Genomic DNA, 24,814 nt, shown 5'->3' with positions numbered 1-24,814 from the left:
AATAACAATCAGCCAGGAGCAAGCTAACAAGCCTACAAGAGCCTAACTAAACTTACCGCAAGGAGGTAGACAGAATCTGCAATTGGTGCAATGAGAGTGGGCTAGTTCTTAACACTGCCAAAACAGTGGAGATGGTCATTGATTTCAGGAAGCACGCCAGTATTCCTCCCCCAATATATATTGAGGGCACTGAGGTCACTAGGGTTCCCAGCGTTCGCCTCCTGGGTACAACCATCTCTGATGATCTGACCTGGAGGGCAAACACTACTGCAACCCAGAGGAAGGCACAACATAGACTCTTCTTTCTTCGCCAACTAAAGAAGTTTGGTATGGCCCATGAACTTCTGAGGTCCTTCTACTCTGCTACAATCGAGCCTCTGCTCATCCATTCTGGTCTGGTTCGCTAGCTGCACCGCCAGCGACAGATATAAACTCCAGAGGGACATCAGCTCAGCGAAGAGGATTATTGGAAAACCCCTCCCCCCTCTAGATCTCATCTACAACACCAGACTGCGTAATAGAGCACTGAAAATTGTGGGCGACCCCTCTCACCCTGGTCACAGTTTTTTCAGCCGTCTCAAACTAGGCCGGAGGTTCCGGTCCATCCCTGCTAAGACTACCAGGCGCATGAACACTTTTTTCCCCACAGCCGTTAGACTCTTGAACTCTGCCCATTCCACTGACCCCCCCCACCCCACTGCCGCCTACGGACTAATACCTGACTTCGGCTGCGGCCGCTCTTGTTTACCGCCTTGCCTGTTGTACTAGGACTATTATCTTCTGTCACACACTGCTATTCCTGCTAGACCCGCAATCGCGCTACTGCATATGTTGTATTACTCCTGTTCTGTTGCATTGCTCTTGTTCTGTTGTACTACTCTGTAGCATCTTGTCTGTTGTATTACTATTTCTGTGCCAAATTATGTGCCAAATCCAATTTCGGGCACGGTCCAACCGTGCTTGGCGAAATAAATTCTGATTCTGATTCTGATTCACTAGGAGAGTCTGCAGCAGCTACCCCTTCTCTAGTTATTGCAGGCACACGTCCAATGCCTGACACTGCCAGCCTTTTATAAGGGGGGGGGGGGGGGGGCTCCAGGAGGGAGTGTAGCCTGATTGGCTACAATGTGCCTGCTGACTGTGATGTAGAGGGTCACAGTTAACCCTCATGATGCACTATGGGGGCAAATCAAACTTCCGGAAAAGTTTGCGGTTCACCACGATCGCGAACCACAGAAGTTCGCTGGTTTAACGTTCGTCGGCAAACCGTTCGGGCCATCTCTAGAGGTGACATCTAATAGGTCACTGCAACTGATCAAGTGCATTGATTGGGGGATGAAACCTATGGCTACCTATTATTAAGGGATAAGGGGCCTCTGACTGAGGAGTAAGGGCCACAAATGATGTGGTGCTTGAGACAAAAAAACACCTTAGCAGCACACCAATGCCCAATACCAGGGACACCTTTGACTAGGTATCCTGGAAGTGGCTACCTATAAGCGGGGACACCTTTAGCTACCTATTATTATGGGAGAATGAGCCTCTGACTGGGGCGGAAGGGCCACAAATTATGTGCTGCTTGGGGCCACAAAATCATTAGCACTATGTAAAACAAAGGGGTAGGTGAAGCTCCCTGGAGAGTGTGATCAGACAACCAATATGGAGGCAGCTCCTATGCAACACTATGTAGCTGAAATAGAAAGAATGGAGCGCTCTGAGACACTGGCAACTGTAAAAAGTCCACTGCCCTAGCAGGTCTCACCTGATGAGTTGGGCTGTCCGCAAAGACCAGCCGAATGCATAGTTGTTAATCGGCCAGGAACTTGGCTTTATCTGCAGGTGGAGAAAGGAGCCATTCAGAATGGCATCCACGCTGAGGAGCCACTACCAGGTGGGGCAGCTGTAATTTTAAAAGTCACTCTGTTTCTTTAGGTCATAAATAAAACTTTGTTTTATTTATGACCTGAAGAAACAGAGAGTGAGTTTTCCGTGAAACCTGTTGTCCTTACACCTGTTCTGCCCTATGCACAATACAATAGCAGTTATCTCAGCAAACACTATCTATTGCGTGTGCTAGGAGCTCAAGAGAAATTATAGTAAGAGAGGGAACTAGGTCATTTTAAACAGCACTACACATATATAATATTCAAAAGTAATTAAAATTCTATTGCCAATTATACATATCACCATGTTATAATAAAAAACAATTAAAACAGTCATACCGCCAGTAATATCAAAAACATGCCGAGTAGATTATAGCATAAATCATAAGCGCCCAATATCAATATAGTATATGCAATGTAGTATATAAATCGCCATGGGGTGCTCTATAAAGAGCTACCTCCAGGGATTGAACCCGGGTTCAGTATATTCCCATTTAAAAGTGATTGAGGTACCAAAGTGACAGAAGTCATACAACAAGTGAAACCACGCAAAGTGTCATCAATATGATGCAAAATAAGAACATCATAAGATGCAATATGCTCAATGCAAAACCTATTCCTACAGTGATAAAAGTGAGGCTGTAACATGCATAACACAAGGAACTGTGAGTATAATACTGTGCACTGCATATGCGAACACATTCCACATTACATACGGAGAGAGTGAGTGGCTAGGATATGGGGATACCGCTACTGACTACACACGTGTCCCCCTTTTGCTGCTCATCCGTCGGACCGCTGGCCAGCGTGGATGCCATTCTGAATGGCTCTTTTCTCCACCTGCAAATAAAGCCCGGTTCCTGGCTGATTAAGTGGGACAACTACGCATTCGGCTGATCTTTGCGGACAGCCCAACTCATCAGGTGAGACCTGTTCTAGCTAGGGCAGTGGACTTTTTACAGTTGCCAGTGTCTCAGAGCGCTCCATTCTTTCTACTACAAAATCATTAGCAGCACCCATACATCATTATTGTATCTGCGTAGCTTGAGGAAAAGGGATTCTGAGTGGCCCCAAAACAACTTTTTTGATGTTCTTACTGTAGTTAAAACCTGAACCCCTTTCCTTTAATTTTGTTGTGCTGCTCATTTCATTAGTGTTTTTAGAACATTATCTTGGTATGCACACCTACAAAAGTGTGTGTCTCTAAGTACTCCCTGTTATAGGAAAGATTATCTGAAGTACATATAAACATTTAGCAGCTCTGCAATATAAATAAAGTAATCCTTGTTAATTTTATAATTACTGGTTTGGTCTTAATATTTGATTTAGCATGTTCTAAAATGTTAAATCTGTTATATTTAATGAACTAGTATGCCCTGGACCTCAGAAGAAGCCCTTGGAGTACAGATACCCCACACCGAGAACCAAGGCACTCCATGACTGTTACTGTGACCTGGTGGCCACCAACCACTAATGGTCAAGCAACCGCCTTACATGTGATTGATGGTGTGCCACTCAGTCTCCGTTTCTGCTGACTGGAAAAATGCCTCGTGACTTATTGGGGCACGGGACTATACAAGCGCCTAGGATATTTAGAGCGAGCAGCTCCCAGCTAAGATTGGGTAGATCTTCCATTCTGGATCCCGCCCCTCCCTCTGCTGCTTTCAATCCTCTATCTATGTCATATAACAATACTAAGGCCCGGTCCACACTAAATCGATCAAAAACTGATCCGTGTAAAAAGTGACCTGTGAAACAGATCATTTTTTATTTAGGTTAATTCTGCTTGCAAGCGGTCAATGCAAAACGTTCATCACTCTGGAATTATTGCAGCCTTCCCAAACTTGTGGTCTTTTGGCGGACCATGCCAAATGGATCCATTCTCACAGAGCAGTGCGAATGGATCCATAAGTTAACATCGGATCCATTTGCATCTGCTAGGAAGTAAATGGACCATTTTAGCTGCCAATGAACCGGTCCTAACATAGTGATCTTCTTTACTTCATGTGTAACCAACCCATTTGCAATAAAGCTATTTAGATCTAAAGGTGGCCACACACCATACAATTACATTTATTTTCTATTCAAGGATTACAATCGATTGATTGTAACATTGAAAAATCTGACCAATGTATCACACACGCGCTAAATTTTTCACCAGTTTTCAAAAAATAGTTATTAAAATTGACAATCTACCCTAAACCATTCAATTTTCATAAAAATTATCAAAATTGTTTTTTCCCCTGTCATCATTGTAAACTCTGTGAGGAAGCTAACTCATGTAAACTGAGTGAGGTTAATTCTTTTAAAAACAAAGTTCCAAAATGTATCAAAATTTGTGGTAGCAAAGGAGTTGTGTACCTGCTGCGGTGTTTGTGCGGTAAACAATATGTTGGTAGAACCACCAGGTTATTGAAAACAAGGATACAGGCGCGCATTAGAAATATCAAGAGAGGATTTACAGAGCAAAGTGTGGCGGACCACTTCAGGCTTGTTCATAGAAGTGAACTTTTAATAATAATAATCCAAACATTTGTATAGTGCTTTTCTCCTGATGGACTCAAAGCGTTCAAGAGCTGCAGCCACTGGGATGTGCTCAAGAGGCCACCTTGCAGTGTTAGGGAGCCTTGCCCATGACTTCTTACTGAATAGGTACTGACCCTAGCTAGGATTCGAACCCTGTTCTCCCATGTCAAAGGCAGTGCCCTTAACCTGTACACTGTCCAGCTACTGTTAATGTTGATTTCATGATGTGCACTTGGACTATCATTTGATTGGTGGTTGTGGTCACCAACAAAGGTATAGCTCACTCAGGAGTAGGGATGATCAATGAGATGCAAATTGTTCATAAATTATGCACATGTTTATGCAAATGTATGCAGTTTGAAAATGGACCAATCAATTTAAACCCAGGTTTAAATTGATAGGCCCATTTTCAAGCTGCGTATATTTGCATAAGAATTTTCATCAACTCGGAATAATTTGAATATCTGTGATCATCTCTATTCAGCACGACTGGATTTTAATTATTTGCTAGTTGTTTAAATACTGTAGCACATTCTATTTGTTCTATAAATGAATGATCATTGCGGAAGTAAAATAACTCTAGCATGAAAATATTGAGTAATAAAAACAATATCAATAATCTTAAATGAATTTTTCCCACAGACCCTTGAATATCCCCACTGCCCTCAGCATGGCTGCAGACACATAACTGTGGCTAACTTTTACAGTTACCTGCCAGTTACTGTTGCTGGCCAATAGAATTGCTCATTCGGATTCCACAGAGTTGAAATTTCCGCATTTCCACAGAAATCTGATTTACAGCAACACATTCATTTTGGCCCAATCACCGAACTCAGAAGCAGTGGACCGATCAGAGAATGCAGAATTTTTATGCGAAAGTCAGATTACCGTGGTAATTTTAGACTAATCCCAAGACTCAGATACTACTGAGTATTCCTGTGTCCATGCTCTGATTTGTCCAATACTTCTGAGTCAAAAGTATTTCGCCAATCAGAGAATGTAAAAAATGACCAAAAAAAAACACCCTGAAACTGTAATCGGAAAACAGCATTGGTGGAAATCGAAATTTCCGTCTAATCGGTAACCAGCATTTCCAACCATCCCTACTGGCCGACAGTTCTACGTTAGCTCAGGTGAATCTGTTAAACAGTCTATTGAAATACCAGTAAGTCATACATGGCGATACTGGTCCAGATATTGCTAATGGCTGCTTTCTGAAAATGTAAGTTCATGTTATGGATAAAAGACATAAGGTACTTCTAAACTACTACTATAAACTGAAATCAGATTATTGAACCAATAGCCACACCCTAGTGCAGAGTAAATGTATCCACCAAGAAACCTAGGCAGGTGATTGGGGTCTAATGGATGTCAAGGGGTCCCCGTGCCAACTTTTCTGACCTCTCTCCACTTCAGCTTGCCAAAAGGACAACAAGGGGGGGGGGCAAATGTACTACCTTGCCTAGGGCTTCTTTACATCTTAATCCATCTCTGCTCTTGTGTACACTTCTGCTCTGCACAATTATACTGCAGGACTACAGTTATTTTTTCAGTTCCATATTTGCTGCGTTTGCTAGTGCCTAAGTGTCTATTAATAGCGTTGATTACCGACTGGACAGTGAGCAGCCTGTTTTCTAATAGAGAGTAATTACACAGTGCTTTTGAAAACTGCAGAAGTGAACTGGTAGGCATACACCATGCTGCCTCGGGGGCTCTTAATGTCCACAATGGCATCACAGTGATTTAGTATTGTAACAGGAGTTACAGGAGTAACAGGAGTTCAGCATGAGCTTGCTGGGCAATCTGTAGCTCTCAGTATTGTTGTAAGGACTGATATATTTAGCTTGTACCCTCCCAGTGCGGATGCACTCCCCATTCTCATTCAGCATCCCTCTGTCTCCTTCCCCGTGGCTTCTCTGTCACCATGACATATGTACATGCGGCTGGGTCATGGAGACAGAGACGCAGTGTGGATGGAGACAGAAGGACACTGGCCCGGGGAGGGGGGGGGGGGCACGGTGACACTATTACCTTAAAGTACGGGGACCATACGTCCCGCTTTACCCGGGACGCGTCCCGCCTTCGGGGGGTGCTGTCTCAGGCTGCATGAGGTCCCGGAAAACGTCCCGCTTTTAGCAGCGGGACGTCCCGGCCTCGGGACTCTGGCCACCGTACAATGAACTAGCCGCAGCGTCTATTAGACGCTGCGCTAGTTCATTCCCCGCAGCCCCGCTCCAGCCTGCATTGTCCTCCTCCGGCAGGCACAGGCAGAGCAGGGCTACGGGAAGATGGCGTCCGGAGGCGGAGCCCTGTACTGGAGACTATTTGTGTCTGCAGTACAGGGCTCCGCCTCCAGATGCCATCTTGCCGTAGCCCTGCTCTGCCTGTGAGAGGCTGAGCGGGAGATTGAAGATCGTCCAGGCCAGGGGGAGCTGCACACACCAGAGGCACCAGAGGCCGGTTGCGTGAGGGGACGTCTTCTGCCAGGTGAGTAAATGCTTTTTCTTGCAGGTGAAGTGTTTGCCCACATTGTGTACATTGTGTACTGACATGTTTGCCCGCAGTGCGTTTATTTTGTACTGACATGTTTGCCCAAATTGTGTTCATTTTGTACTGACATGTTTGCCCAAATTGTGTTCATTTTGTACTGACATGTTTGCCCGCAGTGCGTTTATCTTGTACTGACATGTTTGCCCGCAGTGTGTTTATCTTGTACTGACATGTTTGCCCGCAGTGCGTTTATCTTGTACTGACATGTATGCCCGCAGTGCGTTTATCTTGTACTGACATGTTTGCCCGCAGTGCGTTTATCTTGTACTGACATGTTTGCCCGCAGTGCGTTTATCTTGTACTGACATGTTTGCCCGCTGTGCGTTTATCTTGTACTGACATGTTTGCCCGCAGTGCGTTTATCTTGTACTGACATGTTTGCCCGCAGTGCGTTTATCTTGTACTGACATGTATGCCCGCAGTGCGTTTATCTTGTACTGACATGTTTGCCCGCAGTGCGTTTATCTTGTACTGACATGTTTGCCCGCAGTGCGTTTATCTTGTACTGACATGTTTGCCCGCAGTTCGTTTATCTTGTACTGACATGTTTGCCCAAATTGTGTTCATTTTGTACTGACAATGTTTGCCCGCAGTGCGTTTATCTTGTACTGACATGTTTGCCCGCAGTGTGTTTATCTTGTACTGACATGTTTGCCCGCAGTGCGTTTATCTTGTACTGGCATGTTTCCCCGCAGTGCGTTTATTTTGTACTGACATGTTTGCCCGCAGTGCGTTTATTTTGTACTGACATGTTTGCCCGCAGTGCGTTTATTTTGTGCTGAAATGTTGCCCCCATTGCGTTTATTTTGTGCTGACATGTTTGCCCCCATTGCATTTATTTTGTACTGACATATTTGCCCCCATTGCGTTTATTTTATGCTGACATGTTGCCCGCAATGCGTTTATTTTGTGCTGAAATGTTGCCCGCAATGCGTCTGTTTTGTGCTGAAATGTTGCCCGCAATGCGTTTATTTTGTGCTGACATGTTGCCCATTGCGTTTATTTTGTGGTGTCTGGGGTAACTGTTGCTGCATTTATTATTTAATGGTCATAGTTGGCTGTGTTTGCTGCTTTGGGGTTATGGCATACTATTAAATAGCATCACACAGTTTCTGCACACCTATGATGTAAATCCACGTTTGACCACATCACAGCGTAAACACTGCTTTCTTATGCCTCGCTGTTGCATCATTACGTTAGCTCCGCCCATAGAATGTCATGGCCACACCCATTTTTCGCGCGCGCTGCAGACACCACATTTTTCGGCGAGGCGCGCTGCACCCCCTATTCCTTCTAGAGTAAAATGAGCCATAAATTACTTTTCGCCCAACTTGCTGTCACTTACAGTAGATAGTAGAAATCTGACAGAACCGACAGGGTATGGTCTAGTCCATCTCTTCATGGGGGATTCTTAGCATGGCCTTTATTTTTTATAAAGACACCCCTTGAAAAGGATTTATATAAAGATGCTGGCCAGCCTCCCTGCTTGCTGCACACTATTCTGGCAGTTGGGCGGAGCAACTGCCATTAACTAAGTGCTTTTGAAAATAAAGAAAACCCTGAGAATCCCCCATGAGGAGATGAACTGGTCCAAAATCTGTCAGTAATGTCAGATTTCTACTACCTACTGTAAGTGACGGCAATATAGGAGAAAAGTAACTTATGGCTCATTTTACTCTGGAAGAAATGCACTTATTATTCTTATGTGTTTACACGTATTTTAAATTTTCGCAATAGTGGCCCTTTAAAGGAGAGACCTGGGGGCCCAGACAGCCAGTCCTGGGGCACTGTGCAATTTCACAGTTTTCCCCTATGAAAGTGCCAGCTCTGCTTCCTATAGGGAACTGTAGAGAATTAGTTAAGGAAATGTAAACCTACAATATCACATATATGACACATGGTGGCTGGATAGTGTAATGGTAAAAGAGAACCTGAACCGAGTAAAATTATTTAAAATAAACACATGTTGTACCGGCAAATAATTATTACATATTTACCTTGCTGTCAGGTTCTCTCAGAATCTCGCCATTTTCTTCAAACAACGATTCCTTCCAGTTCTGACAAGATTTTGTCAGAACTGAAATATATCAGTTGCTGTCAGTTATAGCTGAAAGGACAACTGATGAGCAAGGTAATGTCCATGTTTCACTATGGCTCACGTGGGTGATATTACAGTTTAACAGTGTGCTGACCAGGAAGCTGTTATGGGTAATGGCCATTTTCAAAATGAAAAACAGAGAATTCCATTGATCAAGGTGGACAAAAAGGTCACAGGAGAGGAGAAAGAGATTGAGGAGTAGACTACATGGGAGGTAAGTATGACCTGTGTATTTTTATTTTGACTTTTCATTTTCAGTTCAGGTTTGCTTTAAGGGCTCTGCCTCTGACATAGGAGACTTGGGTTCAAGTCTCCTAATTAGTAAGCCAGCACCTGTTCATAAGGAATTCTTGGGCGAGACTCTCTAAGACTGCTAATCCTGAATGAGTGTGCTCTAGTGGCTGCCTCGCATGCGCTTTGAATCCAATAGGAGTAAATCCAAATACTGGAATTATTATTATTCAATTTGCATCAAATTATTCCCTAAAGGTAACTGAAATAGCTAGAATACACTATGCTGTGCACTGCAGACTGCATGAGACAGAAGTTAAAGAGACAATGAAGAAAAAAAAAACTTATGATATATTGATTTGTATGTGTAGTACAGCTAAGAAGTAAAACATTAGCAGCAGAGACATAAGTCTAATATTGTTTTCAGTACAGGAAGAGTTAAGAAACTCCAGTTGTTATCTATGCAAAAAGGCCATTAAGCTCCATGACTTTCAAAGTTGCAGACAGTCTGTCTTCTGAAGTTTATTATCTTAACTGTCAGTGAAGAATTTTCTTTTTCTCAGCTAGAGGACAGGTCAATAATTCACAAGACTGCTCTGAAAAATCATTTAGAATGCTGAGGGTTGTGTAAACTGCAAATATGAAATAATGATGCAATGTTATAAAACACACTATATAACTGAAAATAAAAATATGAGAATATTTTCTTGGCTACTACTCTTCTAGTAATTATCCATACTACACAACCAATTCATTATATCATACATTTGTTTTGCTTCAGTGTCTCTTTAAGTAATACAGAGGATGAAGTATTGCCCACTGTACACTTGAGTGAGATCTAGGCCTTTGCCTTTACAGCCCATGCCCAGAAACCGCCTTGCCTTTATATCTCTGAAAAGATTGTCATACATCCAAAACTGATGTTAAGCAGCGTGCTATAGCCTATAAGTTTTACAGAGCCATACCAATCCAACTTGCTGACATGATGGCTGTGTAAAATTAATAGGCTATAGACAAAACTGTAGTCTGTGACCTTCTCCAAGACATCTTTCTGTGTTAAGCCACCTTGAAACCTCCATAGTGATGTTAAACCCAAGTTCAGGTATAGTTGTTTAATATGCATTTGATACAACATTAGTTGTTTTATATGCATTTGATACAACATTATTTAAATAATTTATAAAATACTTACACCATGTAGGTAGTGGGGGGTTGCGCAATTAGCACAACCTGTATCACCAAGGTAATGCACGCATTGCTAATGTAACATGCATTATCTTAGCAATAAGCACATTACCCAGGTAACACAGGTAGCGCTAACTGAACAACCCATGCTATGTTAGTGTAAAATTTCTGTCTTTTATTGAATATCCCCCATGACGAGTTAAATATGGATACATATAGTACTACGCCTACTAAGAACTTAAATAGACTCAAATGAGTCTCAATTCCCGTTTTTAAATAGTATTTATGTAAAGCAGTATAACCCCTGCTAAACCGCGGCATCCCCGCAGCAAAACGAGGAGTTTATATCCCCAAATGCCCTCTGCAAAATCCACGACCAGGGAGGCTCATCCGAATTCCGGATATCCGGGTATCCCGGATATCCGAACTTTTTTACGCTATCCGATTTGGATTCGGATTCTGGATTTTTTTAAAAAATCCGAATAGCTATCTGCAGATATTTGGACGCATGACACGGATATCCGCGGATATTGCAGATATCCGGATCCGAAATCGATTACACAGTAAAAATCCACCCTCCTCCTCGTTCATGGATATTGTCTTCCAGGGATTTGTAGGATGTCAAAAGCACGCTCACATACATTGGCCAGCAATCAAACCCAGATCAACTGCTTGGAAGGCAGCTATGCTCACCACTATACTGCCACACAGTGAATGCTTTGCTGTAGGAAAAAGTGGTGTTAAACTTCTTGGAGCAGACTTACTTCCTCCTTCCAAAAGACACACATACATCCCCATAAAATCATTTAGCAGCAACTGCGTGCACAGTCTCTGTGGCGCAATTGTCTGTTAACCAAAAGATTGGTGGTTCAAACCCACCCAGGGATGGCCTTGCCTTTTGTGTTCAGCAGTTGTCCAGAGAGAACCCCAGATAGCCATTTAGCAGTGACTGCATGCACAGTCTCTGTGGCGCAATTGGTTAGCACATTTGGCTGTTAACCAAAAGGTTGGTGGTTCAAGCCCACCCAGGGACGGCCTTGCCTTGCTGGAGTGGTGCTTTAAAGACATGACTTGAACCAGTTTGGATGAGAAAGTTAGCAGCAGGCTTGTGGGTGGCTGAAAGAAAATCTGAATTGAACAAAAAAGAAAAAAAAAATAGTATTCTGGTAGCAGAATAAGGCTGTGCACTTATCCGATGCCTTCTCTGCCACAATGCTCACCAAAATATTGAAGGCCTGCGACCAATTCCCAAAGGTCCTTGGTATCAGCCTATAGCGCAGACGGTCCTCGTCCTCCTCTTTGTGGTGTTCTTTGCCTTTAACCCACTTATCAATTTTGAAACGTTCCAAACAGGGGCGTACCTAGAAAGCCCCGGGCCCCCCTGCAAAAAAAAAATTCCGGCCCCCCCCCTCCCCCCCTCCAGGGCCCGCTCAGGGACTTTTTGGGGGGCAGGAGGGGTCGCATCATAAGAGGAGAGCTGTGGCCGCAGATCGGTGGGGAGGACAGGAAGTTCCATAAAGCACTTAGTGATGGGAGACCGGCCAGAAGGAGGTATGTGCTCAGCTTGCCTGCCGCCGCCGCGGCTGCCACGAGCACCACCAATGATTGCTTACAGGAGGGGAGCGCTGAGAGGAGAGCCCGAGGGGAGGGGGGGATTTCCCCCCTCCCCACCGATCTGCGGCCACAGCTCTCCTCTTATGATGCGACCCCTCCTGCCCCCAGAAAGTCCCCGAGCGGGCCCTAGGGGGCCACCCCGCGACGGCAGGGGTCGCATCTCCTATTGTTACGCCAGTGGTTCCAAAGGCAAAAGTGTGAATATGTCCATGTATTCACGCTTCCATATTTTCTCGTGAACTTCCTTTTTCACGTACTCCGCCAGAGGCCCCTCATAGCATGTATAAGCATGTCCCTTTGCAAGATCAGAAATCGGATGCAGTTTTTCAGTGTTTTCGCCGTCAGAAACCCATTCTCCCACACTCGCCTCCGGCACCGAACTATCAGGAGCCCCCCCCCGACCTTGTCTCTTCCGACCAAACCTCTGCGGCCCCCACTACCCCAGCGGTGGTCGTGCTGCCCCCCCCCCCCCCCCGACCCAGTGCTTCTCTGCCCGTCCCCGGAAGGCCCAGAGCCGACTCTCCCCGCTGGGTGGCTGCCATCTTGCGACTCGCGGCTGCCATTTTGTGCGCTGTGGTTGCTGCACTGTCCTCCTTTCCCCCTACCCTTCCCTTTCTTTCCCGACTTTGCCCCAGGTGCACTTACCCTCGCTGAATGTCCCACCTGGTCTCTACTGCGACCACCCGCTCACGCGGGACGCAGGGGGCGACGAAGATAGCCGCTCCACCAATCTCCGTACTCGTTTCGGGCAGGCGCCTGTGATCTCTATGGAGCTGCGTCCCGGGTGGCTGAATCCATGAGCGCCTCCAGCCAGCCTTCCCCGCGCTGTGCGGCCTCCTCCTGCAGCCGACTTGCCATCGCTGCCATTTCCCACTCAGCCATCCTGAAAATTTTAGCCTAGGCCCTAACTCCAGGCAGCAGAGAAAAAACATGTTTTCTCTGGCTGCCAGCTACAGAGGTACTGACCTGCTCCCACTAGCCCTTCCTATGCTGCTGGCCCTGCCTCTTCTCCCAGCAGGTCCCTAACTAACCCAACTCCTCCCTCCCAACAATTAACCTCTTAACACCCTGAGGCAAGTTCGTTGGAACTTACCAGGGTCATGATGCTTTGGGCTAAAGGCACAGAGCATTTCTGTTTAACTACCGAGATAGTAAGATACCAGCCAGTCTCCCTACTAACCTGCACACTATTTTGTCAGTTAGACTTAGCAACTGTCAAGAAATGCTTTTGAAAACAAAGAAAGAGATTCTCACATGAGGAAATGGACTAGTCCAAAACCTGTCAGTTCTGTCAGGTTTTAACCGCTTACATGTATCACTGGGGTGGGTCCTTTACAGTGGATTTGAACTCAGAACTTCCTCTCTGCTGTAAAAGATACACAACAGCATAAGAACCTTTAAAGAAATAAATGTATTTGTTAAAGCTGATACAAATCCTGCAATAAATCTGCAGTGTGTCTACTTCCTGCTTTCAAGGAAGCAGACACAGGGTTAACATCCTGTGTTCTCCTGTGTTTACAATTTAGCATCTCTTCCATGGCAGAGGAGATTCCTGAGCTGACTCGACTGAAGAAATCAAATTACAGTGGTGATTATTGACAGATGAGGGGGATTTAGTCAGGCTAAAATCTCTAAATACATACAGGGTTTTCCTTCTGACCTGTGCAAGAGTTCAGGTCCACTTTACATGTTTAAAAGAAGGTTTTTTTTAGCTATTAGTCTTAATATAATACTTGGACACTCTTTTTACTAAGCTATCAGATTCTATATTTACTGTAGATGTGTGGCTGGTGCTGACTGATTCATTACTGGTAATGCTCCCAGGCCATTGTCATTGCAGTACTTTCTTGAATACGTCTTTTCACGCCCACGTGTGCTTCCATATATTTGTTTCATATGGGCATCTCATTTTCCCTGCTGCCAGCCCTGATCCCTCCTGAATGCACGATCCATCTGTCTGTGGCTTGCTGTAGTGCCACATCTGGGTCCCCATCGCTGTGGCAGTCATTGGCATTCCAGCAAGCGAATCTTGGCAATCTGACGCTTAACCATCCTTCATCTATACAGCCTGTGTCTAAATATAAACCTATCATTCAACTCCACTCAGCTTACAACTGCAGATCTTTGTTTTGCTGCCATCTATAAGTCAGAGTGTTCTAGGTAAAATATAATGGTGCCATAGTTATGTGGGTAAAGCAGCTACTAAGTGTCTTGGAATTGATTCGCAGAAAAATATATTCACTATAAATGAGCAATGGGATGGTTGGCTGCTACAAATATGAACGTCTTTCAGATTGCCTTACAGTTTCATCACAATCTGTGCTCTCAGTATTTGAAGTACATCAAGGCATGGCAGTGGAAATAGCTTCCTGGCAAATGTAGGGAAATAATTATTCTGTAACGAATATATTTACCCACCCCCACTTCCAAGTAATATAAATGATATATGGCTATATAATCAAACACACAGTATTAAGACCACCTGCTAATAAGTGGAATAACTGTCTTGGGCAACACGGGTAGCAGCCAGACACTGTCGGAGTGGCTCAGTATGATGGTGGATGGTTGCTAGGGGTATCCGAAGCCATGCAGAGTGCAGTGCATTGACGGTTTCTGACAGGTGTGTGGAAGTGGATCCAGTCCTTGAATATGTTGTTGAGCAGTTGGAAATAGCCGTTATTTCCCACAATGCAATGATTATAACAGTCAGGAATTGTCAAGGAAGCTGGGAATTTCGGTAACCGCTACTGGTGGATGTTTGGGCAGTGCCATAGGTGCCCAGTGAAATAGCAGCATTGAGGTGAAATTTGGGCGCACGCATTTGGGCCTGCAGCAGGACGGATGTTTGTGCAAGGAGGAGTGTTAGGGCTGTTAGGGTTAGGCGTCAGGTAGGGTGTTTGTGGGGTGGTGTTAAAATTAGGCTTCAAAGGGAGGGTTCTCTGTGTGAGAGTAGGTTAGGTTTAGTTAAAGTAAAATATTGGTATTTAATACCAATATTTTACGATCCTCCTTTATACTTAAATAGTAGAATATCAGTAAATTTGCTTTCCTGGCTTTCCTACTTTTCAGGAACCCTTTTATTACATACCGACGGTCAGGACCATGGGTCATGACATCACACTGTGGGAGGGGTTTCACCACAGTATCAGCCATACAGTTGTCCCTGATGATCTATTTAAGAAAAGGTAAAGATTTCTCATTTGAAAGGGGGAATCAGGAAGGCACTGATTGTGTGTGATTCTAGCTACTTCTTCAAAGGCACAGATATTTCTGATTAGCATTCAATAGAAAGCTTAAAGAGGATTGAACTTCATCACAAGCAATTTTGAAGTAGCAACGGGGGATGCAGAGGTGGTGGTGACCACACCAGGACTTCTAGATCTATGTTAATGTGGAGACGTCTATTTGAAAAGGGCTCCTGGAAAAAAGGGCTCCTGGTGTAGCCCATATATACCAAATTCGGCTACAAAAAAGGGCACCTGGTGTAGCCCATATTCCAACTTCGGCTACAAAGGGCGCCTGGTGTAGCCCATGGTGTAGCCCATATATGCCAACTCCGGCTACAAAGGGCACCTTGTGTAGCCCATATATGCCAAATTCAGCTACAAAGGGCACCTGGTGTAGCCAAAAAAGCTAGTTTTAGTTTATTTAAAAGGATGCTGTTATAGGCAAAATTTGTTGGGCTATAAAAGGGCTCTAGATATAGCTAAGAAAAGTGATTATTATGACCTAACTGCTCCCTACTCTCACACAGAACCCTTCCCTGATGGTGCCTAACCCTACCCCCCTAGGTGGTGCTTAACCCTAATGGCCCATACTCACAGGATACAATTGTCGACGCAACATGTGGCGCGCGTGTTGCGGCGACAGGTCGCCCGTGAGTATGAGGCGCAACACGGGCGCGCACCCCGAACCGTCGCTCGTCGCTGCTGTCGCCAGGCGATTGGCGCGGTCAATCGCCCGGCGACAGTTGCCGCCGCAACTCCGCCGCGTGAGTATGCGGACTAGCGACAGCAACCAGCAGGCAATACCCTGAGCTTCCGGCGGGGGGAGGAACATCAGCGACAGCTTCCTTCGCGTCAGTTGCCAGGTCCCTCCGCCGTGTGTATGCGGAGGGACCTGGCGACGAGCTGTCGCCGGAATGTCGCGCACACGCTCCCGTGTGCTAGCGACAGGCCAGAAATGTTTCCCGTGAGTATGGGCCATAAGACTCCCCTGGTGGTGTCTAACCCTAAGAATCCCCAGGTGGTGCCTAACCCTAAGACTCCCCAGGTGGTGCCTAACCCTAAGACCCCCCAGGTGGTGCCTAACCCTAAGACCCCCAGGTGGTACCTAACCCTAAGACCCCCCGAGGTGGTGTCTAACCCTAAGAATCCGCTGGTGGTGCCTAACCCTAAGAACCACAGGTGATGCATAACCCTAAGACCCCCCAGGTGGTGCCTAACCCTAAGACCCTCCCCCCCCCCCCCCGCTTGTGATGCCTAATCCTAACCTCCCCTCCACCCTGGAATCAAAAATCTCAGCTATAAAAGGGTGCCCTTTTGTAGCAGAATCAAAAACCTTGTAGCTGAATAAAAAATATGGGCTACAAAGGGGCGCCCTACTGTAGCCGAAAACCTTGTAGCCGAATAAAAATATGGGCTACAAAGAGGTTCCCTTTTGTAGCCGAAAACCTTGCAGCCGAATAGAAAATATGGGCTACAAAGGGGTGCCCTACTGTAGCTGAAAACCTTGCAGATGAATACGAGTATGGGCTACAAAGGGGTGCCCTTTTGTAGCTGAAAACCTTGTAGCCGAATAAAAAATTTGGGCTACAAAGGGGTGCCCTACTGTAGCTGAAAACCTCGCAGCCGAATATGGGCTACAAAGGGGTGCCTTTTTGTAGCCGAAAACCTTGTAGCCGAATAAAAAATATGGGCTACAAAGAGGTGCCCTACTGTAGCCAAAAAAAATAAATATGGGCTACAAAAGGGCGCCCACTTGTAGCCTATATCAAAACTCGGGAGCCCTTTTCACCACCTTGTAGCCCATATTTGCAGAAATAACATTGATGTCTATGGAGGAGACCTTTGCATACAGGCAGCTCAGGAGCCCTTTTCAACGGATCCCATGTGGAGTTCCCCTGTTTCTAAAGGGCGCCATGTATTCATTCCATGCTATACAGTAACTGCATGTGAATAACACTGCCTGCACACAGACTTAGCAATAACCAAAAGTAAAACTAACCTAGAAACAGTGGTGGGTCGCATCGAAATTACGCATCATAATCGTAATGTAAAATTTCAGAGAAAATTGTAATTAATTTCATATGTAATAGTAGAATTTGAAAATTTTGTGTGATTTTTTACGTAATTTTCACGAAATTTCACATAATTTTGTGCCGACTTGAGGTTATTAGCAAAGCCCCCATATATGCTATTGCTACCAAAATTGCTACATATGTTAAGCAGAATAGTGGGTATAAGTCACAAAATTTTATAAAAAAAACACACAACATAAATATTTATAATAAAAAAAATAAACACAGGGGGGCGATCAGACCCCACCAAGAGAGAGCTCTGTTGGTGGAGAGAAAAGGGGGGGGGGGGGGAATCACTTGTGTGCTGAGTTGTGCGGCCCTGCAGCTTGGCCTTAAAGCTGCAGTGGCCAATTAACATAAAAAAGGCCTGGTCTTTAGGGGGGTTTAACACTGTGGTCCTGAAGTGGTTAATGTATGTAGCACTTTTGGTGTCAATAGCATGTGTGGGGGCTTTGCTATTCACTGCTAAAGTCGGCAAGAAATTACGCAAAATTTCGCAAAATTTTATGACAAATTACGAATGACTAAACGAAATAAATTGCATTAGCAAATCGTAATTTCGTAAGCGTAACTGCGAAAATGTACTCGAAATTTAGCGAAATCGTAATTTGTTGATTACGATCATCACTACCTAGAAGGGAATGTTGGTGGCAGCAGGTGACAGTCGCCATTGGAAACACAGTCACCTCCAGACAAGAGAGGTTGCATTACATGAGGACCCTTAAAATCTCTGTTGGCAGTTTTGCATTTCCTCTCCATCACATGGTTACATTGTTATCAGGCATAAAGATGACAGTGCTGCTGGTTTATCTGTGAATTCTTATATACAGTATTTTCACTTGCAGATGTTGTATCTATTATCTTCCATGTAATATCGTAGCCAGAATAGATAGAGGTGTGATTAGATAATGACACCTCCTTTTCAGTACATAACTCACACATGGTAGTTTTTCTCACTCGCAGAAAAGGGGAAAGATTATCACATCACACATTCCTGTATTTACATGTTCATAAGGAAACATGATAATGCTATGGTAACAGAAACCCTCAACCTCCCTGTATTAAGTGCTCACACACTGAATACTTCAATCATCCTCATTGTGTACTGGATCCTTATATCCTTATATCAGTAATGGAATTTCAAAAGGGAATTGGATGATTCTCTTTCTACTCCAAGCCTATTCTCACTAGCAGAACACGCACAGGTGCTTTGCTACGAAGTAGGAAAAAAGAGCGCAGGAGCCCTTTCGGGAAAAAAACGGCGCCACCAAAGGTGCCTATTATAAAAAAAAGAAGAAATTTCGGCACATGGCGGCAACCACTATCGTGTGCCTCCAGGTGCCGAAATTAACCTTCTTTGCTGCAAATCGTGGCTTTTATAATGGCCGTGATATGCAGCAAACATGGTCAATTTCGGCGCCCAATTAGCGGTAATCAGCCAAAGAAAGTAAAGTTTGGCGCCCAGAGGCACACGATTACCTGCAGGCATTTTACATTTCGGCATCCAATAGGGCTTGCTAAAATGCAAATAGCAGCATTGAATAGCGGGAGCTGTAAGGCGCCAAAATGTAAGAGCTTGTTTTCACTTGAGCAGCATGCGTCTGTAAGACGCGCGGCAGCACTTCCGGGTCTGGGGGTACACAGACGAATCCTTTCAGCTGTGCCATGCACGGCTATGTGATTTGCAGCCTCCCACACCATTTCGAATGGAAATGCCAGCCGAATCGCTAGCGCTAGCGATTCGGCTGGCGGCACTATTGTTCTCTATGGCATAGTTTCCCTGCACGATTTGCCTGCGGGGAACTCTGCGGATTTGGCGTGGAAACCGCGCAAGTGGAAACTGGCACTGGTTAGAGAGTGACAGATGAGTTGCGGATGGCCATTCCAGAGGTGGGGTGAAGCACGTGTGAAATTTTGTAAACGTGAATGCGAGGAGGTGGTTCTAGAGGAGGACAAAAGAAGGTCAAATGTAGACCTGAGATCACAATTGGGTTGGTAGCTGGGGAGATGTACAGGGAAGAGAGATTGTAGAGAGCTCTATAGGTTAGAGTTAAAGGACCACTGTCGTAAAAATCATAAATGTTTTAATATATGCAAACACATACAAATAAGAAGTTTCTTTCAAAGTAAAATGAGCCATAAATGACTTTTCTTCTATGTTGCTGTCACTTACAGTAAGTAGTAGAAAATCTGACATTATCGACAGGTTTTGGAGGAGGCCATCTCTTCATGGGGGATTCTCAGGATGGCCATTATGGTTTATAAAGACACTCCCGGAAAAATGATTTATAAAAAGATGCTGGCCAGTCTCCCTGCTCACTGTACAAAATCGCAAATCGCTAGTGATTGTTAAATCGCTAGGGTTGCTACTTTATCATATAAATCATGAGAAGTATTTTCCACTATAGTGATTCAATTTGCAAATCGCAATCGCTTTCTGGAGACATTTTAAGAGGGATAATGCAATGCAAATTAAAAACCGCAATCGCATAACAAAATTAATGAAAAATCGCAATCGCTGGCATCTGTGATTGTGATTGCTAGTGAAAAATGGCCCTAAGTGCTTTTGAAAATAAAGAAAACCCTGAGAACCCCCTATGTCCTCTTTGGAGTTGGGCTAGTCCAAAACCTGTCGGTTCTACCAGATTTCTAATACCTACTGTAAGTGACAGCACCGTAGGAGGAAAGTAATTTATTGCTCATTTTACTCTGGAAGAAAAGTACTTCTTATATTTACTGTATATGTTAACATACTTTTTATAAATTTTATAATTTTAAGATTTTCGCGACAGTGGTCCTTTAAGAGTTTGAACTGGATCCTCTGGTTAATATTCTTATTCACCTGCACTGATGTTGCCAAATAGCACCAGGTGGAGCTCCCCTTTACCCATATCACGTATAGTTATCAGTATTCTTGCTGGGAATAAGCTGTGCTTCTGAACATTTAGCACCCAATTAAATCGCGGAACATCCTGAAACAATTGCATATTTGCCTCTGAAACATTTTATCGCAAGCTGAAATTTATGCCTATTGTCCCCGTAAAGCTATCACCCTACCTTCCCTGATTATAATTCACTGATGCTCGGTTAATGCAAATTTACTGAAGCTATAGCTGTAAATTATCTGAATTTGGATGAACAGTGTTATGTTTAACCATTCGCATTTCAGAGCCTAACAGCAGTGAGCTGTCCCATATCCATTCTCCATCCTTTATTGCACTCACAGTGTCCGTGTGAAGCGTGTCAGAATGATGCAGGGCAGCTGACTAAGCCAACTATTATACAGCCATAAACATTTTGTGGGCTAATGTGAGTTATAGTGTTTTTGTTGTTTCTGTGTACTGCAATTCATTGTCCTCGGCCCGTCTGTAGAGAATAAGTCTATAAATGTTAAACCCAACAATTCATAGAAGCTTATAAAGAGTCATCAGGTCTATTGTGAATGAAGCATTTGGAATTTACAGAGGCCAGTGGCTATGGAAGGACGAGGTATACTGCCTCTTTACTGTTATTTATTTTAACACTAGTGTCAATCTGTAAATTCACAAGCTTGATCAGTAAAGTAAGGTCACGATCTATTGGCCCCAGTGCAAGTCTTACATAGGGCTATCCAGAGATGGATTAAAGTGGTCTGAAAATCCAACATAACAGTCAATGAAAATGTGTTTTCCTACCTTTTTATTACTTATACAGGTATCATATTTGCTTTTGTGCATTAGTAGTGTTGTCGGTTTACAAATTACAAGTTTCCAAAGTGTAGTTTATTGTGCCCTAAAAGCTGCCATTGTATTTTATTCAAACTGCTTTTTATTATATAATAACATCTTCTAATGAGCTTTTCTGAACTGTGTGTGTTTGTCTGAAGCACAGAGAGCTCATTTTCACTTGTTAGACTGTGTTTACACACAATAGCCTCAATTCACTAAGCAGCTTAAGGCCCGTACACACGCCGTACTAAAGGCAACGACGGGACCGTCATCGCCTCCCGCTGGGCGGGCGTTCCAGCGACAGTCCGGCATGTGTACATGTGATCGCTCAGACACAGCCTTATCAGTTCGCCGACAGACTGTACACACGCCGGACGGTCTGCTGAAAACCCGCCCAGCAGGAGGTGACGACGGACCCGTCGTTGCCTTTAGTACGGCGTGTGTACGGGCCTTTAGACTAGTCTACAGATGTTTTTTTATTCTACTAATGGTTTGGTTTAATGTTTTAAGGTGCGTACACACGTCAGATTTGCGCAAATGACCCGTCGTTTGGATGTCCAAGCGACGGGTCATTTGCGCAAATCCGACGTGTGTATGTACCTTTAGACCTGTTTTTAGACCTGATCTAACATTCAGCAATTACACAATTCACAAAGGCAAGCAAGGAGTAACCACGCCCACTTTTTCTGACAGAGATTAGACCAGCTGATTTCTGTCGGTAAAGTAATTCTGTGAGGTATTTTAGATGTGAGGATGGAACCTTTTGAATTAATTATACAGGAGTTTAATTGTATGCAAAGGAGAGCTCATCAGAGGAGAAGGATGTCAGTCATAGCTACTTGTTTGTGAATTACATCTTTTGATAATTTCCCCTGCTATACTGACCTCATTACCAAATGGTTTAGACCAGGTCTAAAAACAGGTCTAAGACATTTGGTAATAGCGAATTCCCCTTTGATGCAACTGACTAGTCTAAACTGCTTAGTGAATTGAGGCCAATGTAACAAGATTGGAATGTAAATAAAGATACTGTTATCTCCAATTTGGACGCGGATTGAAGCTGAATAGCAGGACAAAGTGCTTTTGTTTAACCATTTCAATGATGTTCTGCTAAAAAACATTCTAGGACAGAAGCTTTCAAGCTGCGAGGAATCTTTTAGAGCAAAGTAGAAATGCCCCAGGCAAAGTAGCAGATTTTGTGCCCCCTTGTGATCCTTTTGGTACGCTAAAGTGGAGAAAGGTCAGAGAAGGTGGCAGCCAGATGAGCCCTCGGCCATCCCCCAGACCCAGAGCACCTGCCTAGGTTGCCTGGTGGATGATCCTAATCTGGGGCCATCTGAGCCACATGAAGAATGTGTTTTAATGCTAGGTACACACAATACAATTTTCTGGCAAATTTACTTGCCAGACCGTTTTTTTCAGATAGTTTTTACAATCGATTTCCATAAAAGTGAATGGAAATCGATCATAAAATTGATCAAAATTCAGATCAGACATGTTGAAAAAAATAGATTTGGCAGGTAAATCTGCCAGAAAATTGTATTGTGTGTACCTAGAAGTATGTGTATTGTGGGGAGTGGGGAGCTGAGCGTTTAAGCTTAGCTTTATTTTTATACTAATACTATAATGTTATCTCACAGAAGTAAGCACACCTCTTACATTTTTGTAAATCATTTTTTATAACTTTTCATGAGACAACACTGAAGATATGACACTTTGATACAATGTAAAGTAGGCAGCGTACAGCTTGTATAACAGTGGAAATTTGTGTCTCATTAAAATAACCCAACACACAGCCAGTAATGTCTACAACGCTGGCAATAAAAGTGAATACACCCTTAAAGGGAAGGTCCGAGGAAAAAAGCAGAAAGAAATCCACTTACCTCGGGCTACCTCCAGCCCCTAGGGACCGACCTGTGTCCTCGCCGCATCTCCGTTGGCTCCTGGTCCCCTCCGGTGCAGAGGCCGACCTCGCCACTGTCACCAGGTCAGCATCTTCCTCCATCTTCTTGCGTTCCACTGTGCAGCTCATTGAGTCGCACTGACGTCATCCAGGCTGTTCTGTGCAGGCGCATCTTGAGCCAGAGAGGACCTCGGACCACCAGCGTGGAGCGGAGCTACGACAGGGGCACAGGATGGCTGACAGGGGCTGGAGGAAGCTCCAGGTAAGGAATTTAGGATTTTTTTTATTTTTAACGTCTTCGGATGTGTCCTTTAAGTAAAGAATGTCAAAATTGTGTCCACATTATTAATATTTTGTGTGCCCACCATTATTTTCCAGCACTGCCTCTTGGGTATGGAGTTCACTATAGCTTCACAGGTTACTAACTGGAATCCTGGCGCACTCAGATGCTTTATATTGGGGACAATTTCTCCTAGTATGTTTATTTAGTTCAGTGAGATGTTGTATATATTTCCTTAATGGGAGAGCGTGCCTTTTGATTATATCCATATATGATACCCTTAAGGGGGAAGAGAATTAAGATGTACATACATTATGCTAACTAGCAAGAGACATGCAATTTGTTATTCTTTCTGATTCTAGATGTGTTAATTGTACTGTATGTCATATTTTATGCAAAATGAATAACCTATCTTGTATAGCATATTTCTATCTTTTGGTATGTATACTAGATCCTTCTTTAAAGCCCTATTCACTCCCTTTATTATTTTTCTGTAATGTTATCTTCTTATCAATTGAATTTGGTTAGGAAAAAGGGGGGGGGGGGGTCCTTAGGAGGTTACATTTAGGTACCACGGGGGTAAAGGTTAGGCAACCTTTACTCCGTGTTGAGATTAGACACAGGCTTAAGATTAGGCTCAGGGGAGCTCTTTTTATAGGTATTCTCCCCAGAGTCTAAGTTGCTCTTTGATCCAATCCTTCAGTATTTTCTCACCAGCAATAAATGGCTGCTTAATTCATTACAGCGGTGTTGTGTGTATTGCTATTATATCAGACCTGTTTCACTAACATTTACATTGCACTGATAGCGCATGTAAATGTCAGCATAGGTTATGTAAATTCCATAATGGGTGTTTTGCAAATAGCGTAATCACAATGGGCTTGATTCTCTAAACAGCGGTAACTGTTAGCACGGGCGTGCTATGCAGTTACCACGCGAAGTGCCGCTCACGGACTCTTGTGCGCCATTATGTGTTGTTCATATTATGTGCGATATTGGCTGACTTAAAGCAAATCTGAAACCAAAATAAACTTATGAGATAATGGGGTAGATTTGCACTGCTAAACTAGCGCAGCTTAATAACAGGAGCGCCAGCTCAGCTTACGCTATGCTGCAGTAGTGCAGCTAACGTGCACTGGTAAGTTACGCTTGCACCTTCTAACTACCGGCCACTCCACTGAACCCGCCCTGAGCCCCGGCGGGTCCTGTGGCTTTAATGGACGTGATCCCAGTGCTTTGATTGACCCTAAAGGCCGATTGACCCTTGTTCATAGTGGGAGTGAGCAGACAAGTTTCTTAAAGGTGGCCATACACTGGTCGATTTGCCATCAGATCGAGTAACAGATAGATCCCTCTCTGATCGAATCTGATCAGAGAGGGATCGTATGGTTGCCTTTACTGCAAACAGATTGTGAATCGATTTCAGCATGAAATCGATTTACCATCTGTGGAGCTGCCGCTGCTGCCTCCCCCCCCCCCCCCCTCATACATTACCTGATCCGGCCAGCGCGAGTACCCCGGTCTCCACTGTCTTCTTC

The 24,814-nt window shown here is 44.2% G+C and overlaps 1 long non-coding RNA gene and 1 other non-coding gene across 2 annotated transcripts in view; both read left to right on the top strand.

Moving 5' to 3' along the window:
• Nucleotides 1-5,567: 5,567 nt before the first annotated feature.
• The window catches only part of LOC137504203 (uncharacterized), a 224,138-nt gene continuing 204,891 nt past the window's right edge, over nucleotides 5,568-24,814 (top strand). The window contains exon 1 of the long non-coding RNA XR_011019444.1: nucleotides 5,568-5,631. This is a non-coding gene — a long non-coding RNA (uncharacterized lncRNA). The remainder of the gene's footprint in view (nucleotides 5,632-24,814) is intronic.
• Nucleotides 11,434-11,507, top strand: TRNAN-GUU (transfer RNA asparagine (anticodon GUU)). The gene has a single exon. It is a non-coding gene; the product is annotated as a tRNA-Asn (tRNA).

This window comes from Hyperolius riggenbachi, chromosome 4 (assembly GCF_040937935.1).
Source record: "Hyperolius riggenbachi isolate aHypRig1 chromosome 4, aHypRig1.pri, whole genome shotgun sequence".
Lineage (NCBI taxonomy): Eukaryota > Metazoa > Chordata > Amphibia > Anura > Hyperoliidae > Hyperolius > Hyperolius riggenbachi.
This window is presented reverse-complemented; position numbering and strand designations above follow the sequence as displayed.